At 47.4% G+C, this 19335-nt stretch overlaps 1 protein-coding gene and 1 long non-coding RNA gene across 5 annotated transcripts in view; one reads left to right on the plus strand and one right to left on the minus strand.

The window, feature by feature from the left end:
- Positions 1–19335, minus strand: part of EEPD1 (endonuclease/exonuclease/phosphatase family domain containing 1) — a 191522-nt gene that overhangs the window by 61877 nt on the left and 110310 nt on the right. The gene's annotated exons all lie outside the window — the stretch shown is intronic.
- Positions 4730–9411, plus strand: LOC132345102 (uncharacterized). The gene is made up of 2 exons (XR_009494234.1): positions 4730–5172; positions 6875–9411. It is a non-coding gene; the product is annotated as an uncharacterized lncRNA (long non-coding RNA).

Below are 19335 nucleotides of genomic sequence, written 5' to 3' on the forward strand. Positions count from 1 at the left end.
CTCTTAAATACAATGCCACAGAGGGACCTCAAATTCAACTTGTTAGAGGAGATTTCCCCCCACAAAGATATCCTACATCCCTTCCTCCAACTTGGACACCATCCAGTATAAGGCCTGAGCTATATTATTCTTGAACCCACCTACTCTCAGCCTCATCCATCATCTAAAAAGTCACCAACACCAGTTAATTCTATTCATCCAATAATTCTCCTGAATCTGCCCTTTATCATATATTAAGATCTCCAAACCCACAGCCATTCTTTAAAATTAACATATTTTTAATTTATGACAATAAAATATATACTCATTACAGGAAATTTTGAAAATGTACAAAATAAGATATTAGAGAATAACCACAGATAACATTCTGTCATATTTCCATATGTGCATGTGTCTTTATGTGTCTCATGTTTAGGAACTGCAATCATACTATGAACACATATGGTAGACGGTTATGCAGGTGGTTATCAGCAGTCACCTCTCGTGTGGGCTGCTCTCCCTGAGCCAATGGCTTGGTCATATGACTTGCTTTGGCCAATGGGACATTAGTAAGCATAATGAAAAAAAGGTCCTGGTTAAGAATGGATATGTAAATAACCTTAGAAAAAATATTTTTAAAGTCTGGATGATATCTCCTGCATATATGTATCATAACTCACTATTTTCTCTATTGTTGGATATGTAGCTCTTTTCCATATTTTTATTATTTATGAATAATGACTATCTTTATTATTACATATATCAGATGCATTTCTACTTATTTCCTCAGGTTAGATTTCTAGAGTTGACTTTACAAGTCAAAAGGTATGTATATAGTTAAGCCTCTTCAAACTTTGTGCCAGAGAAGTTTTACCCAGGTATACCATTACCAGCAATTTAGAAAAGTACCTTTCTCAACACAACCCCTGCTGGGTAACCTGAGTGGAAAAAAATGCTATCTCACTTTAATTTCCATTTCACTGATTACCAATAAGTTAAATATCCCCCCCAACATCACCCCCTATGCCTGCATGTATTTCTTCTGTACATGATCTGTATTTCCCTTTGGATAATTTTTCTACTGAGATATTAATGTTTTTCCCCTACAGATTTACATAAGCAACAATTTATATAGTAAAGGACTGTTATCTGTTATATGTGGCAATTTTTCTACATTGACTATAACCTCTTTTTTAATCCTTATGATACACGGAAGTTGATTTGTAAAACAGTCCAAGTCACCTGTCTATTTTCCCCAGTGCTTTGTCTTAGAAAACCAACTATTACCTAGAAAATAAGATAATCTCATATATTCCCTTATTTTTCTGTGGTTTAACTCAAAACATCAAATCGGAATTTATTTTGGTGTACACTGTGGAAGAGGATGTAATCATTTGCATTAGTAAGTAATCACTTACTAAATAATCCATCCTTTCTCCCCTCTGATTTGTGATGCTCCATCATCCCATTTTAAATTCTCACAAACACTAGGATTGGCTTTGAGATATTATTGTATTCCTTTATCTTTGTATTCCTTTAATCTTTGTATCTACTCATACAGGCCAGGCCAGTCACAAACTCAGTCGTGTCCGACTCTTCGCGACCCCATGGACTGTAGCCTACCAGGCTCCTCCCTCCATGGGATTTTCCAGGCAAGAGTACTGGAGTGGGGGGGTTGCCATTTCCTTCTCCAGAGGATCTTCTCAACCCAGGGAAGATCTACTCATACAACAAACACTATTTTATTACTGTGCATTTATAATAGTTTTACCATCATGCTTTCATATATTCACTCAACAAACATTTATCAAGCCCCTACTGTGTGCCAAGCACAGTTCTGGGCACCAAATACACACCAGTGAACCAGGCAAAGCGTTTGTCTGTCTGCTTTCCCTTTCTACTGGGGGAATCTACATTGAACAAGTAATAATAACATTCAATGAATACTTACTCTGTGTGCCAGCCAGAGAGTACTTGGCTGTTGGCCACTTTATGTGTCAAATCGAATCCTCCCAACAGTACCTGACATAGGCAGTGTCATTTCCATTTTACAGACGAGGAAAACTGACACCCAGGGAGCCCCATAGCAAAAAGGGGCAAAGGTGAACAATAATGCAGGCAGTGTGGATTAGAGCCCACCTCGCTGTAAATAAAGTGCATAATCCAGGTAAAAGCGGAGAAGTGTGAATGACAGGAAAGAGTGTTTTAGACAGGGTGATCAGGGAAGGCTCCCCTGAAGAGGAGGTGCTTTTTCAGCATAAACCTGAGTCGAAAGAAAGAGTGAGGCAGGAAACAGTCCAGACCAGAAAGAAACAGTTCTATGTGCAGGCAACAGCGAAGCTGAAGGTGGGGTGTTCTCCAGGACAAGGAGGAAGCCGGTGTGACTGGAGCTTGAGCAAGAGGGGGGCGGGAGGCAAGGTTCGGGAAGCCAGCCACCGAGGGCCCGCAGGTCCGGGCATGGAGGGAGATTCCATTCTGAGTGATAGCATGGCACCATCAGATGGGACCTGACGCATGCTTTAAAAAGATCACTCTGGACAGTGCGTGGGCAACAAACTAGAAGGGATATCATTACCCCCTCTTCATGAAAAACATGTCTTGACTATTCTCAGCTGTTTATCCTTTCAAAGGAATCTTAGACTCATTCTGTCATCTTCCCAAAAGCCCACTGGGATTTAACTGGAATCATTAAACACTCTAGGCACTGACTTGGGCAGAAATATCATCTTTGCAAAATGCTATATTCTCAGGAAACTAGGAAACTAGTTTATCTTTCCTCATATTCAAGTCATTCAAAAATCTACCAGTAAAAATGCTGAAATTTTCCTCCAGATCCAACCTGTTTCTGAACCCTCACTGTCACTTGCCTGCACTGTTACAACCAATCGCCTCCTAAAACTGGGGACCCCCTTCCCTCCATGCCCCACCCTGGCCCGCCGCCCAGCTGCCCCTCTGCTTGGTGAACCCACACTGTCCACACGACTCTCGGCGCCCCCCACCTTCCTCCTCCTCTTTGTCCTCAGTGAGCTCAGTCACTTCACCCCATTCTGAAAGACCCACATGGATGATCTGAGGCCAGGTGTCATGGGTGGAATAGTGTCCCACTCCACCCAAATCCATATGCTGAAGTTCTAATCCCTAGGACTTTAGAATGTGACTGTAATCAACGGTCTTTAAAAAGCTAAAGTTAAAATGAAGCCAGTAGAGTGGCCCTAATAAAATACAAGTACAGCCCACCAGGCTCCTCTGTCCATAGGATTTTCCAGGCAAGAATACTGGAATGAGCTGTCATTTCCTTCTCCATGAGATCTTCCTGACCCAGGAATCGAACCTGTATCTCTTGCATCTCCTGCATTGGCAGGTGGATTCTTTACCACTGTGCCACTTGGGAAGCCTAATAAAATATGACAGGTGTCCTTTAAAAAAAAAAAAAAAAGAGGAAATTCAGACACAGCTGAGTATAGAGGGAAGACCATGTGAAGACACAATAGTCATCTATAAGCCTCAGAGAGGAGCCTCAGAAGTCAACTCTGCTGACCCTTTGATCTCAGGTATTTACTTCCCAGAACCATGAAGACACAAATTCTGTTGTTTAATTTGCCCATTCTATGGTACTTCATTATGGCAGTCCTTCCCATAGCTGCAAAATGGGGCTGAAAGCTTCTATTAATCATGATAAAATGGAAAAGATAAGTGGCCAGGATTCAGAAAATACTGATTCTCAACCAGCCCTTTCCCATGGCTACAGCCACCCACATTTCCCAAAAGCAACAGCACCAGACCAATTCCTAGGCCAGGCAAGGCCCACAAACCACACGCAGCCTCCTGCCAACCCACCCTGAACAGGTACAGCCCACACAACTCCTCTGGCTTGCCACATTAAGCAGTCACTCCTAATAGCCTTCCATTAAAGCCCAGAAATTCACACTAAGTTGCCTGATAACCGGCAACAGCAAGAGGAAAGAACCCCTCGTGTATCCAAGACAGACACATTAATCAATAAAGGCAGCCATATGCTGAACTTGGCCTTGGTCTTAAAATCTTTCTCTCCCTGTTCAAGCAGCTCCTACTAAGGAACTAGAGCTGGCAGGGAGAGAGGACACCCCCCTGGCCAGCAGGCCTACAGAGCAGCCTGCAGTGTTTGCAGAATGAGACATGGTGATGGTTAACTGAATTTGATTTCTAAGGGATGGCTGGTCCCTTAGATGGGTAGATGGCTTTGAGGTTCAGCAGACCCGGGATCGAAGCCGGCAGACTCCGAGTGAAGGAGACCAAATACTTAGGGTGTGCTCACCACATGCCAGCACTGCCCTAGTTTCATCATATACTCCTTAATGTAATCCACACAGCCCTGTGAAGTGGGTACTATTCACACCTCCAATTTACAGATGAGGACACCAAAGCAGAGTGGTTGCCCGACTTGCCAAAAGCCTGAGGTTTGAGCCCAGATTAGCTCTAGGCCTGTGTTTTTAACCTCTGGGGTAGAAGCTTCCAAGCTCAGAGTCCATCAGGCTTGCCTGGAGGGCTTGTTAAAACACAGATAGTTTGGCCCCTCTCCAGAGTCCTCATTCTGAAAAGCGTGAGTGGGGCCTGAGAACCTGCATTGCTAACAAGTTCCCAGGTGATGCTGCTGGTCCAGGAACCACACTTGGAGAACCACTGCCCTATGGAAGCAAAACTACCTCTATAATGATAAGCCCACAGAACAGCTGTGCGAGATTCATGAGCCTACAGAGGAAAAGCACTTAACACAGGTAGGGGGGTGTGTGTGGGTGGGGGTGTGTGTTCTTTGCGACCCCATGGACTGCAACCCACCAGGCTCCTCTGTCCATGGGATTTCCCAGGCAAGAATGATGGAGTGGGTTGCCATTTCCTTCTCCATGGTACGGCACAAGGGGCCCGCAAATATTACAGTTCTTCCCTCTGACTCATGCCAGCTCCATGAGCCAGCAGTGGGTGGGGTAGGCCTTCTGTCTTCCTGTTTCTAAAACTCTACCACATCCTCCCTTGTGAGCCTGGGGCAGCCATCACTCAATTCCAAGGAAAGAGCAACCCCCCAGCTCCTGTGCCCAACCTCTAAGTATGAAACCATGCTGTTCTGATGCATCAGCATGGATGAAATCTCAGCAGAGCCTCATGTGTGGATGCCAAAGCCAACAGGCCTGAATTCCACCCACAACCATACTGGAAGAGGTATGCCCACTTGATTTTGTGTTTCTAAATATTAACATCGGAATTTTGCAAACTTTGCTTGTTCTTTTAAAAGGGCTGTTACGAAGGGGATGAGGGAGAGAGGAGTACAGGGTCTGGTTTACTTCAAGAATAACCTTCTCCTAGTTTGAGAACTTGTCCGTCTGGCAGGCCACTTTGGCTCCCTGCCCCGCCCCATCCAGTCACACTGGGAACCCCCGTCCCTGCCACCCTAGACCAGGGCCGCCTCTGAACTGGAGTAACCTAGGCCTGCTGGCCCAGGCCCAGACAGACAGCTCATTCGGGTCACTAGGATTCACACTTTAAAAGGAGGAACACGCTGATGAGATAAAAATAAAAACTGCTGAGTGCAGAGGAGGCTCACCATTCCTGGAGGGCAGCAGGCCCCAGGCAGGCGTGTGTGTGCTCTGTCTTGCCCTAGTGGTGGCCAACGGCCTTGTATGGACAAAAGGCAAGAGCCCAGCTCCTTGTGTGGGTTAAAATCTTTGCACTGAAATTCCAGATGGGTGGTCGGTTCGCTTGGGAATGGAAACATCCAGAAATGGTGCTGTCTCCCCCAGGACTCCCCAGTAACTACAACAGAAACACTACAAACAGCACTTAAAGCACGAACTTTAACAGAGAGAAGGGATTCCCTGGTGGCTCAGACGGTAAAGAGTCTGCCTGCAATGTGGGACACCCGGGTTCCATCCCTGGGTCAGAAAGATCCCCTGGAGAAGGAAACAGCAACCCACTCCAGTATTCTTGCCTGGAGAATCCCATGGACAGTGGAGCCTGGAAGGCTACAGTCCAGGGGGTCGCAGAGTTGGACACAACTGAGCGACTTCACTTTTTAACAGAGCGATCTTACAGAATTGTATACAAAATGTTCTCGTGTCAGATCTCAAAACCAAAAAAAAATGGTAGCTGAAGGCAGAAAAGGACAATGGAATGGAGATCAGCTGATCATTAAGTTTCAGGGCAGGGCTGTTCCCGCCACTTCCTTCCTTCCTAAAGACCACATCCAGGGACACATTTTAGATGCAAAGCTGCTCCAGAACTAGCTAATCGGAACTCTTCCGGAATCTATAGCCTATGGACATCTAGTAGGATTTCAAGCAGGTGACCTAACTTGCCACCTGTCTGGGCTGTAAAACGGACATTCCAGGTTCAGAAGTTCTAACCCAAATGGATGACATTCAGAATGCATCTACCTTTCACTTCAGTTTATCTTCCTAGCAAAGATATCATTCGATCTTTCTGCTCAAATCTCTCGCCTCTCAAGTGCTCCCTGGACATCTTGGGCAAAATTAGGAGTGTTACTTTTGTGCTTCCACAGCCCCTGCTCATACCCACTACAATTCTAACTACAGTGATGCATGATGCTTTTCCCCTCCACTGGAATCTGAGCTCCAAGAAGGCAGGAGTTGTCTGCCAGTCAGGACCTGCTGCTGCTAAGTCGCTTCAGTCATGTCCGACTCTGTGCAACCCCATAGACAGCAGCCCACTAGGCTCCTCTGTCCCTGGCACCCAGCATACCCTTAATAAACATGTGCCAAAGGAATGGTTCCTGCCTGGCCTCTCTCACAGTTTTAGCAGAGCATACTAAAGTATCCTGTAATGGAAAAGCCCTATGAAAATGGAAAGTATTACAGTCTACAGTTTAAGTTATTAAGGTTGAAAGCTTTTTTTTTTTTTCTCCCAGTGGCAGAAGAATGCTATGAAAGACTCGACATCAAATGCTATAGTGATCATTACAGGCCCAGACGGCATCCTAGCAGCCTTTTGGCCTCACTCATAAGATGCTGAGTGATACAGCTTCTACGCCTGCACTGCCCAAGACAGCAGTCATGAGCCACATACTGCTCCTGGGCACTTGAAATGGGATGGTTATGAAGTGAGATGTGCTGCTAAGGGCAAAACACACTGGATTTCGAAGAGCACACAAAAAGAAGGTAAACTATTTCATTGGTAATTTTTATGTTAATTATGTACATAAATGTTGAATGTTACTATTTTGGATCTACTGGGTTAAATTAAAATTAATGCCACCTGTTCTTACTTTTTAAAAAATGTGCTCGCAGAAAATTAATGCCACGCTCCCACTTGTGGCACTGTATTTTGAGTCTGTGCTGTTTCTTGGATAGTCCACCAAGAACAGTTCTCTCCGACCCAGCCCTGGAACCTGAAGAGGTCTGCTCATTTTCTGGGATTCTTACGATAAAATTCTATTCTTTAGTTAGTGTCTCCATCCAGGGATACAGCCTTGTTATCACCCAGCCTTCAGCCAGGGTCCTGGAGCCAGAAACCCTCTCTGGGAGGGTCTGGGGCAGCCTGGCTGTCTCTAGACAGCAGCCTGCATGTCGTCTGGGCTTGAATGCACATGGACCGGCGTGTGAGTGGAGGATGCCACGGCCTCAATTCAGCCCATCTTGGCAGTATGAGCTCATTGTACTGGAGGATTTCTGCTCTTATTTAGGTCAGTGGCCCCATTACCCCAGAGTCTGAGAAAGAGTTTCTATGGAATTTTGTTTTTACACTCTTTGCTATCCTTGTCGTGTCTTTGCAGAAAATGCCACTTTGCAGGTGTTAAACCTATAAAAAATAGCTGGAAAACTGGTTTCCAAGTGCTATATACTCTGCCATCCTGATAAAATCGCCTGCTCACTTCGGGAATTTGTTAACCATTTTCAAAAGTGAAACATGTGAAAGCCACATCATTTGGGGGAAAAGAGTCACTTTACATGCTTTCCACCTGCAGCTCAGTTTTCTAAATCAAACTTGAGACAAACGCCTTCACACTTCCCCACACAGCACTGGAACCCAGAATCAAAGAGCCACATTGCCCATGAAACTTGAACCCCCTTGCAGAGCTCAAGAGAGGCCAGAAATATTCTGCAGGCCACTCCCCACCTCCCATGTGAAATATAGGACATGTCTTCCTAATTTGCAAGATAATCATGGGGCAGTGACTTACATACGATACAGTTTTCAAAGGAGAGGAGTCTTTGGAGTCCAAGACTGTTAATTTCTTCCCATTGTTTATCTCCCAAGAGCCCAGGAGTGAGTGACAGAAGCTCACACCGCCCCCACGCGTGCTCGGCTTTCGTTCCTGATGAAACGTGATGTCTGTGTGTCGTGTTCAGCTGCCATCCATCTCCCCTACCCACCCTGCACTGCCTTGAGGGCCAGGACACCAGGCACAGCTAACCCTTTCCCTGCTGAGAATCAGCATAGTTGAGAGCCAGAGAGGTAACTTGTGTACACAGGCCACTGGTGGGAACAGAAATGAGCTTGAACCACTGTTCCTGGCTTTATGTACAGCGGACCTTCCACCCAGTCAATAACCATTCCAAGATGGTCTTGCCACCAGTTCCTGAGATTAAAGAGCCACGACTCATTCATCGGTACACCCACAGTGTCCAGCATGGGTTCTGGTGCCCAGGAAGGTATCAATAGACATTTGCGGATGCTGAAGCTCCATTACTTTGGTCACCTGATGTGAAGAGCCAACTTATTGGCTCCAGACCAAAATGAGTGGGAAGAGGAAAAGGGACAGAGAGTGGAGACTCATTCTAGGATGATGGGCAACAGGCATCAGAGCTTTAAAATATGCAGACTCTTTGACCCAACAGCAACCTACAGGTAACCAAGAGTGTGCTTAAATATGTATGCTTAGTACAGAGTTGTTTAAAATATATATTTTTAAAAGGAAAAGCTTAAATGTCAAACAACAAAGGCTAAATGGGAATAACAAGAGTACCTATCTCACAGCACTGTGTGATGATAAAGTGAGTTAACAGAACAGAGCTCAGAATAGTGCCCAGCACAAAGCAAGTTCTATACAAATCCTACTCATGGTCATCCTTATCCTGGCTGCTGCCATCCTTAGATGAATTATGATGCCTTTACCTAATACAGCCATTTCACTACTAAAAAGAGCATTTAATAACATGAGGGAAAGACTGAAACAATACTGAGGGGGGAAAAAGTGCTTTATAAGACTGTACATCAGCATGATCCCAATTTCATACAAATAAACATTCATTCATGAACAAAAGAAATGGAGATCGGAGGTGTATTTGCCAAGATGCTCAGAACAATTCATACAAATGGTGGTATTAAGGTGGTATTTTTCTTTATTATTTGTGCTTTTCTGACTCCTCTGAATTTTCATAGTAAAATGTACTCATTTTGTGAGATTTTTTTCAAATTAAAAACTGAGAGAGTGGTTAACTTTTGGCCCACTGCCTAATTTTCCTTAAACCAATAGGCTGGTTTTCTTCAGCTCCTGCAGAGGAGGGTCCACAGTCTATTTTTATTGCCATGTTCCCATCCCACTACAGATAATAGGTACTCCCAGGAGGCAGCTTTTTAAGGTGAGGATACAGTCTTTCTAGAACAGCTAATTACCTCTCAGCCTTTCAGTTGCATCTGAAAGAGAACCAGATTTTTAAAAACACCAGCCTCTCCCTCATCGGAGTCTTGGTGAAAAGATGAGCCACACTGGCTGGGTATTAATTTAGAATTTCTGGTGGTTTTGTGCTTTCCTCTGCTCATCTGTTAGAAAGGGGGAAGACGCGGAAGGAAACCGACTATAGAACGGTAACAGCGGCTGCACAGCACAGCCTCGACCCGTGGTGCTTCCCTGAGCTGCTTCCTGCCCAGGTGCAGCCCGCCCTCTGACTGCCCCAGACCTTGTTGAAGTGTCCACACTTCAAAGGCACTGTGCAGAGCCCAGCCCTTCCACCAGGAGCTGCACCATGCCAAGCATCGACTGCCCTACATTCTGCCTGGTCTCCCAGCCTGCCAATCTTCCTTCTCTGGGAATTGCAGTTATATAACCAAAACCCAATATCTGTCCCGTGTGCCAAGAGTGACCATCAGCATGTCCAGCCCCGCTGGAGAGTGGAGTCAGAGAGCCTGGCAAGTGGTCCACCCAGGGCAAGCACAAAAAGACAGGAAGGACACTGCAGGATCACCACCACCACGCCGTGTATGAGAGGGCACTGGGATGGCCGTCCTGCTTTAGATACTGAAGGGAACCTGGGCCAGTACAACATAAGGTTCAAGAACTGGGCTTGAAGGAAGCTCTGGGTTCAAATCTCAGCTCCACTTACAAGCCACATGATCTTAGGCTCCTACTAGCCTTTCTAAGTCCCAGAGTCCAAGGCTACAAAATGGGGCTAGTGGTGGTCTCACCTCGTAGAACCTGCTGCTGCTGCTGCTAAGTCGCTTCAGTCGGGTCCGACTCTGTGCGACCCCATAGATAGCAGCCCAGCAGGCTCCCCCGTCCCTGGGATTCTCCAGGCAAGAACACTGGAGTGGGTTGCCATTTCCTTCTCCAATGCGTGAAAGTGAAAAGTGAAAGGGAAGTCACTCAGTCGTGTCCGACTAGTAGCGACTCCATGGACTGCAGCCTACCAAGCTCCTCTGTCCATGAGATTTTTCCAGGCAAGAGTACTGGAGTACTTGCCATTGCCTTCGCCTCGTAGAGCCTACTGGTGGTTAAACTTAAAGGCACTTAAAGCTGGATCATCCAACAAAGGCTAATTTCATTTAAAAGACAGCCTGCACAGCACCTGAGTCCAGCTGAGAGGAATCCGGTCTGCCACAAAGCCTCTGTCGCTTAGAAGCAGCCTGTGCTGCTGTCCATTTCCTGTGGGCACCCTCTGCAGCTGGATGCCACCAGCCTCTGTGTGGAGGCTCCAGGCATGCTTGGCACAGGCGAGTAAACAGAACAAGAAACCCAAGTCCCACAGAAAACAAACAATCCCTTCCAGGCAAGACCCTGGCCAGGGAATCCCATGAAGAGGCCCCAGCTGGAATCCCAGGCTGTTGGCAGGACTTCAGGCCTCTAAAGTCTTTAGGGGAGAGAATTCCACACAAGGATGGACCTGGAATGATGTATTCTGAAGACTTTTCTATTCTGAGCTCACATTTCTCAGCTCTCACATCGACTCTCATCTAGCCCCCTCTGTACATACAGACAAGGAGACACTGCTCTCCTGCAAGTCAAGTCCTTTTATGTGGAGTCCTCGAGCAGAGGATTTTTTGAATCTCAAATCACCTGGTAAAATGCAGATTCTGAGTCTCTGGGTCTGGGGTGGGGGCCTCAGACTCTGCGTTCATGACAAACTCTCAGGTGATGCCAATGCTGTTGGCCTAGTGTCTAGAAGGCTTTGACTGAGAATCCTAAAGGATGCCTGAGATGGCAAAAGGGCTGCTGAAGCAGGATGGACCAGGACTCAATCCTGGCTCAGGCTTCATACAGCAAGAGCCAGTCAGAGAGTTTCTCATCTCTACAACCTGGAAATTGATGCTTTTGAGCTGTGGTGCTGGAGAAGACTCTTGAGAGTCCCTTGGACAGCAAGATCAAACTAGTCAATCCTAAAGGAAATCAACCCTGAATGTTCATTGGAGGGACTGATGCTGAAGCTCCAATACTTTGGCCACCTGATGCGAAGGGCTGACTTGTTGGAAAAGACCCTGATTCTGGGAAAGACTGAGGCAGGAGGAGAAGGAGGTTACAAAGGATGAGATGGATGGATGGTAACATTGACTTCAATGGACATGAGTTTGAGCAAACCCTGGAGACTGGCATGCTACAGTCCACGGGGTTGAAAAGAACACAACATAGCAACTGAACAACAACAAACTGCTTTCTAGACTTTGGGTGTAAATGCACGTGTAGGTTTCGGAAAATACCTCATGAGAAGGTGCACAGTGGAGGCTGACAAGAGATAAAGGGCAGGTCAGGGAAAGGCCGGAAGGCGGGAAAGAAGACAAATCCCTTTTTTATCACTGGGGAAGGGAACGTTACACACTGTGGATTGCACATGCATTTATCCTCAGAGAAACTCCAGTGGGGGGACGGATGAGGAAACAGAGGCTCACACAGGAAATGCAACGTGCCTTGTGTCGCTCAGCTAATAGTTATCAGAGGCAAGATCTGAACCCAGACCAGGCCTTTCCGGCTCCAAACTGCAAGCACTTTACTCCACACCCTGTTGTAAAAAACATGCCGGGACCATTCATGCAACTTCTCCCAAAGTTAATACCTTATGAAACACTGCGTAATTATCTAAATAAGGGCCTTAAGTGACCCAATACTATTACCTTAACTTTTGACTATAGTACTTTACAGACCATATTCACGTTTTGCCAAGTGTCCACTAAGGTTCCTTCCCGCTCCAGTTGAGGAGCCCACAATGCATCATGCCCCTTGGGTCCACTCCAACCTGTGACAGTCTTTGTCTTTCGTGACTCTGACAGATTTAAGAGTACTGGCCGGTTATCTGTAGAAAGTCTCTCAATTCGGGTTTGTTCATTGTTTCCTTGTGATTAAATTCGGATCATGCATTTCGGCAAAAATGCCACAGAACTGAGGTTGTACCCTTCTAGGGGGAACGTCGTATCAGGAGATACTCGGGGCTGCTGTGTCCCACATGGCGCCGTCTGCACGTGTTCCCACTGCAAAGTTACCGCTTTCCCCTTTGCTACGAATAACCACCCAAGAGGAGTTACCTGGAGACGGCCCAAATGTCTGAACGGGTGATTCTGGGGCAGGCTCATGTTCAAGGGCTGCGGGGCTGGAGGAGCCGTGAGGAGAGCCAGACAGAACTCAAGAAACGGAGTACACGTTTGACCACCAGCTGGCACAACAGACAAAAACGTCCAACAACAGCCTCAGGCATGAATCCAGCTTGGGAAATCTGGTAATCTCAGTAACAAAACAACAATCCAAAAACATAAACCAAAAACACCCTCAGTGTCAACCTCCCAGCAGGACTGTTCTGAAGGGCAAATCCAACACGCATGGCATCTGACCTAGAAAAGGCAAAGTGCAGGCAATGATTCCCAAAAGCGAGTATTTCTTTCTAGAACTGAGCTCTTACTCTGGAGCAAAACTGGGCTCGCTTAAGGAAATATGATGCTGGAAAAACAAACAAACCACAAATCGTATAAAACAGCACTAAGAACTCAAGATTTACAAGGTGATAAACAACGGCTGTCATTTATAAACACCTGCGGAGGCCCAGGTGCTCCGCGTGCCATGTGTTGGGGCAGGTCCTGTGACAGCCCTGTACAGGTGAGGGGCGTTCATCACAGTCCCCTGGGTTCTGGTCCTTCTGATGCGCATAGCTCCCGTCCCCAGGGGAAGTTTCCCTCTCCTTTCTGGGTTCTGGGGGTACCATGGCTTCGAGACAGAGGGTATGAGTCCCAGTTTAGGGAAGCAACAGCTGAGACTCAGACAGAATGCCATCACCCAACCAGGAGAGGGAAAATGGGGATCTGAACCAGGCCTATCCAATGACAGGCTGTCTCTCTACCTCTGTTTTTTCCCCAAAGTCTCTGCAAAACTGGTCCAGAGTCCTGGAAATTTCAGGAGTCATGGAGTTATTAACCCCAAACATTACTATTAATTATTGCTTACTATTAATCCCAAGCATGAGGCCTCCCTTCCTATAACCAAAATGTCCCCCCATCTCTCAGCAAGTCCCCATCCTCCTCGCTTCCTTCCAAGGGCCATGCCAGTAATCAGAAAAGCTTAGGAGATTCCCTGGTAGCTCAGATGATAAAGAATCTGCCTGCAATGCAGGAGCCCCAGGTTCTATCCCTGGATCGGGAAGATCCCCTGGAGGAGGGCATGGCAACCTACTCCAGTATTCTTGCCTGGAGAATCCCATGGAGAGAGGAGCCTGGTGGGCTACAGTCCATGAGGTCTCAAAGAGTCAGACTGAGTAACACTTTCTTTCAAAATTCTAAAGGGAGGGGATGATGAGCTTTTAGTAACAATGATAATAATGATAACCCCTCCTTCCTAGAAAATCCTTATCATTCATATAGCCCTTGCACTGGAAAACCAAGGCAACTCAGTTTCCTGATACCCAGTGAAAAACTGGTGAGGCACACTACCCAGATAAATGGGTCTGAGGCAGAATATTCTGCGTGTGGGCAACACACTATACCTTTTGGAAAAGTTTCTTAAAGATTTCTCAGAGAAAAGAGAGCTCCCATCCTCCGAGAACAAGCCTGCATTTCTGGGCAGGAATGTCAGTCAAAGATACCATACAAAGCTGTGTGTCCTGAGACTCTCATTGATGTATAAGGTGCTCCTCTGCTTTGGAGCAACAGCAAGGAGGCTCCCCCTGCCTGCCCACCGTCCCCGCTCCCCAGTCCTGTGGTCCTTCCCCTCATAGAGAGAGCTCCCAGCGCAGCCAGCAGGGTACTCTCATTCTACCAGCCTCCCTCTCAGACCACAAGGCAATAGGAAGTCAGTGGAAGGGGGGTGGTGGGCTCCACCCAAGTGACCATGAGCACGCACTTAGGAAAATGTGTCTGACTGGGGCCTCTAGGAAAGAGACAATCATGACCAGAGCACTCATCGATTTTATAGCCCTGCCTTAATGAAACACAGCATCCAGCGTGTTCCCACACGGAAGGGATTGGGATGTCTAATCTTGTAAAGCCTCCTTTTTATCTTCAGGGAAGAAGGTCCTTGACATCACCGCATTCAAGTGCTCTGCACTTTGTGGGCAGACCCAGAGAGTCTCCTGCTCACCATTGCACGTTTTGTCAGAGGTCTTTAACTAAAATTGGAAAAGACATCACAAACTCAGTTCATAAAGGCATCAGGACTTAGAGGATGGCTTTCTCAGCTTCTTTTGTGAGTCATTAAGAGGGGAAGCATTTTTCAGATCCACCCCTAATCTCACGGTGAGGAGCAAGTAACAGCATCCCATCAGGGAAGCTGGGTACCAGGCCTGGCTCTGACCCAGGTGCCATGGGTCAGGGCAGCTCTGGGTCACCTCTTAGCTCTCATGAGCAAATCACATGTCTCCCCCTGCCCTCCTCTCGCCTCAAAGTCTGTCAGGCCTCAGTGTCCCTCCAACAAGCCAGCCCTGTTAGCCCTCCCATCTCACACTGCACACAAACAGGATGACTGCTTAGAGTACTTGGAAAGGGGCCCTGCCCCTTGAGCGTCACTGTATCACCAGGACTGGTCAGATTCCTGCAGAGCGGGCACTCAGTAACACCTGATCACTGAAGGAATATAGACACGGGCAAAAGAAGAAATGAGTCAGCAAGACACTGCATCAGGAGTCCCATTTGGGGCATTAGGAAGGATTAGCTTCAAAAGAAAGTTTAGCTGTCTCCAGGGGCGTGAGTATTCATGTTGAGTAACTGGAGACCAGGTAAAGATACACCCAAATCATCAATGGAATCAACTAACAAATCCTGGCACACACAGGGAAACATGGATTTCTGATAATGTGCCCACATTTTAAAAATGTGTACTTCTGAGCTAAAGAGTTAGGTGAGCTAGGATGAGGAGGGCTGATTTAGGACCCAATGCAACCTCTCTCTTTCACTTCTCTCATGGTTGTCATTGCGGTTGTTCAATCGCTAAGTTGTGTCCAACTCTCTGCGACCCCATGAACTACAGCACACCAGGCTTTCCTCTCCTTCACGATCTCCTGGAGTTTGCTCAAACTCACGTCCATTGAGTCAGTGATGCCATCCAGCCATCTCATCCTCTGTCGCCCCCTTCTCCTCCTGCCCTCAGTCTTTCCCAGCATTCTTCCCAGGCCAGGCCAGATGTAGCCGGGGACCCCACCACCCAGCACTACGTGCATTGTCCACCCTGCTGTTCACTTGACCCAGAAACACCTAGGAGTCTGTTAGGGATTCTGACCACAGGCTGGCATCCCATGCTCAGTCAGACTCACTCAGACTGGAATCTGCATCTAAAAAGATGCCCAGGTGGCCCTTCAGCAGAGGGTCACTGAGGATGGCTGCTCTGGCAAGAACTAACAATCACTTAGAGGCTGTCCCATTTTCCATCCCTGGGCTAGGATAGTATCCCTGGAAAGCCACATAGGGGCTCTTCCCATGAGAATAAGATCTTAACTGAGTCTTCACAAGCTCTGGGGGATGTGATTCAGACGTATGTTTTGATGCAGGGGAAATGCAGAGGTAACAAGCTGCAGAGAGAAGGTGGCGGCAGGAGGGGCCAGGCCTGGAGAAGCCCTGTCAGGCGCCCCTGCCCCAGGGGATACTCACCTTGGAGGGGGCCACAGGAATGGACAGAGAGGCAGGTCGAAAGAACTACTGGGGTGAAAATCGTCGACTTGAAAACTGTACCTCAGGTTGGAGCTGGCATTCATTCACTGATGCATTCACTCTCTCATTCATCATTCCAAGATTTCTTCCCTCAACATGTAGTTAACATGCCTGGACCTGGATCGGACCCTAAAAAATGAATCTGGCTCCACATGCACCCAAGTTGTTGCCAAGGAGGACCTCAGGGCCTGGAAATCATGCCCAATCAATGATGTCCACTGTAGACATCTTCATCTTCCTACATGGAATCAGAAACCTGAAGGTCCCTCATATATGAACTCAGATCTTTTCTTGACCTCAAAACAGAAATAGCCACAGTTCTTCTGGAATGAAAAGGATTCAAAACATGAAGTTCAAAGGCCACCCAAAATAAATCCAGGACTGGGAGTCTCAGGATTGGTGGGGGCTGCTTGGCCCAAAGGACTCAGGTGGAGCCAAAGGTTCTGGGCAAAATTCTCCAACCCCCTCCATGCTGTGTCCAGGCTTAATTTTCCTGTCAGCTCTCCCCAGCGCTGTGATATGGCCCTAAAGGGCACCTTAGAGGGAGATGATGATTATTTGGGAAAACAACCTTAAGAACAGTGTACCAGGATGAGCGAAGCTGCTTTGCTACTGGGTCATCCACTCAGTGTTGGCCTGGATTCCTAAGTTCCTCCTAGAAAACACAGCCCTGGGCTCATGTTAACAAGACTGCTCCTTATGGAACATGAAACAATATCCCACAATGTCCAAAGGCAAGGCTTTCTAGACGCTGCAGCCCCTGAAACTTTTCCAGACACTCTCTACTAGGAGGGGGAATCTGCCACCTCCATCAACACATGAAAAATCCAAGTTTCATTTGGTCTTCTTGCCCCTCCTCTGTTCGTCCCTCTGCCCTTGGCGTAACTCCGCACCTCTTGGTGGCCTCTCAAGGCCTGCTTGAAGGGGTCCCTTTCTTCCTGCCCAGCCTTATTGCTCCCTATTTCCCCTGAGACTTTCTCTCTGTACTCCAGCCATACTTTGTCTTCTTACTCTACACCCCTGCACTTTCCTCCTCTCAGGAGCTCTGGGCCTCTTCCCAGTCTAACTTCTCCTGGTGGGCACTTCGGATCTTGGCGTTTATCATCAGCTCTTCCAGGACCCTTTCTTGACACCCAATTCACCCCAAGACTCACTAGCATCCCTGCTGCTAACTTCAAACTCTTGTGTCCTGCTTGCTTCCTGCACTGGACCAGGAGTTTCTTCGGAGAAGGGATGGGGTCAGGGCCAGGCAGAGCCAGGCTGTAACTATCTGGAGAGGGAGAGCAAAGGGCCTGGGCCCCACAGTCCCTCCGCAGGTGCCCTCCCTCCAGCAACCTGAGCCCCACGAGGGAAAGTAATGGACAGAAGGGATCCTGGGCCACAGCCTTCTGTTCCCACCCAGGGCATCAGGGCATCACTCATCCTCAGGGAGAATATGCAGACCAACCAGCCCCTGACCTCTGGACAGGGAAGAAGTAATTCCTCCCACACATGTTTTTTGTTTCTTGATCCAGAAGGTCTCAACTTTCATTCATGGAAACACAACACAGTTCTACTACTGGCCCAAGGAGTATCGTTTCTACTCTTAGATTTTAATACCAATTTTTTTTTTTACTATAAGGGGGCTTGGGTTATATGACAGTCTCTGACTTTAGTAAACCAGCCTGCCTAGTATCACCTAGTGCTGAGATGCAGGCCTGGCATGATTCTCCCACTCAAGTCCCACATTTGTTCCCTTTGTGATGATACTGCAAGCTCTATACTCCTGACTTTTTTCTCTCAGCATGTACAAGCCAATTATTGCACTTCACTTTAATGAAAGAGCAATAAGGAATACACACACAGAGAAATGGTCATCATCAGTGCCCTGAAAATCAGAGACAAAGGAAGGTGTCAGCTACCCCAGAGAAGACAAGTGGGCAGAATCTGCTGCCTGTTCATTCTGGTCACATGGGTCTTCCCTCTGCTGCTGCTCAAAAATGCCTCTTGCAGAGTTTTTCCCTCGAGTCACATGATACAAGCGGTTCACTGCATCTGTTCTTTGGCTTTGTTCCCTTTTAACAATAATTTGTGGTTTATGTGCTTTTACACAACACAGATTAGCTGGCAGGGGATGCGTCACTGCTTGCACACAGCGTTTAAAAATAAATATCACATCTGCAATGCAAAACTCACGCGCTCTGCTTTTAGAAAAGGGTTGAAGATTGAAGGCAGGAGGAGAAGGGGATGACAGAGGATGAGATGGTTGGATGGCATCACCAACTCAATGAACATGAGTTTGAGTAAACTCAGGGATTTGGTGATGGACAGGGAGGCCTGGCGTGCTGCAGTCCATGGGGCTGCAAAGAGCTGGACATGACTGAGTGACTGAACTGAACTGAACTGAGAGACTGGGGTGCCCAGCACCTTCCTGTCCATGCAACTCAGTCCCACGTGCCTGTGCAGAGCCGGCAGAGACAAGGCATTTTAACCTGCAGGCTTCTGATAACCTGGAAGAGTCTCAGTGCCCCGAACCTTGACCTCCCCAACCCACCCATACATCCTCAAGGGCATGGGGCAGGGGTCACAAACAGCCTCAGGATCCTGTATTCCCAAGCCAGAAAAGGCTGTGTTCTCTGGCTACAAACTGTCCCTAGGATAAGCTCCCTCAGACTAACAAAAAAGTGCAACCTTGAGTCACAAAATGAAGCATGTCTGGTTAGAGACCCAGCACTGGCATCTGGGATGGTTTTAAGTGCCCAGATCTACACCTCCTGGGATAGTGCACTAGACCAGGCAGTGGGTCATTAGGTCAATGTCACTAGTCATTCCCAGTCTGAGCGCTTGTCGCTTTCCTTCAGTGTGGGCTCAAGTCTCATGTGGAAGGTGAATGACAGCCAGCCCCCGCTAGGGCCACCTTTGTCTCGGTATAACAGAGGAGGGGGACTCAGCAGGCCAGGTGACAGCTGTCTCCGGGCTCCTCCACCCCCATCTCTCCAGTGTGCAGTATTCACCCTCACCCACGCTTACCTACAGCTGTGCCAGGAAGGTTCCACCCAC

Source organism: Bos taurus, chromosome 4 (genome assembly GCF_002263795.3).
Source record: "Bos taurus isolate L1 Dominette 01449 registration number 42190680 breed Hereford chromosome 4, ARS-UCD2.0, whole genome shotgun sequence".
Lineage (NCBI taxonomy): Eukaryota > Metazoa > Chordata > Mammalia > Artiodactyla > Bovidae > Bos > Bos taurus.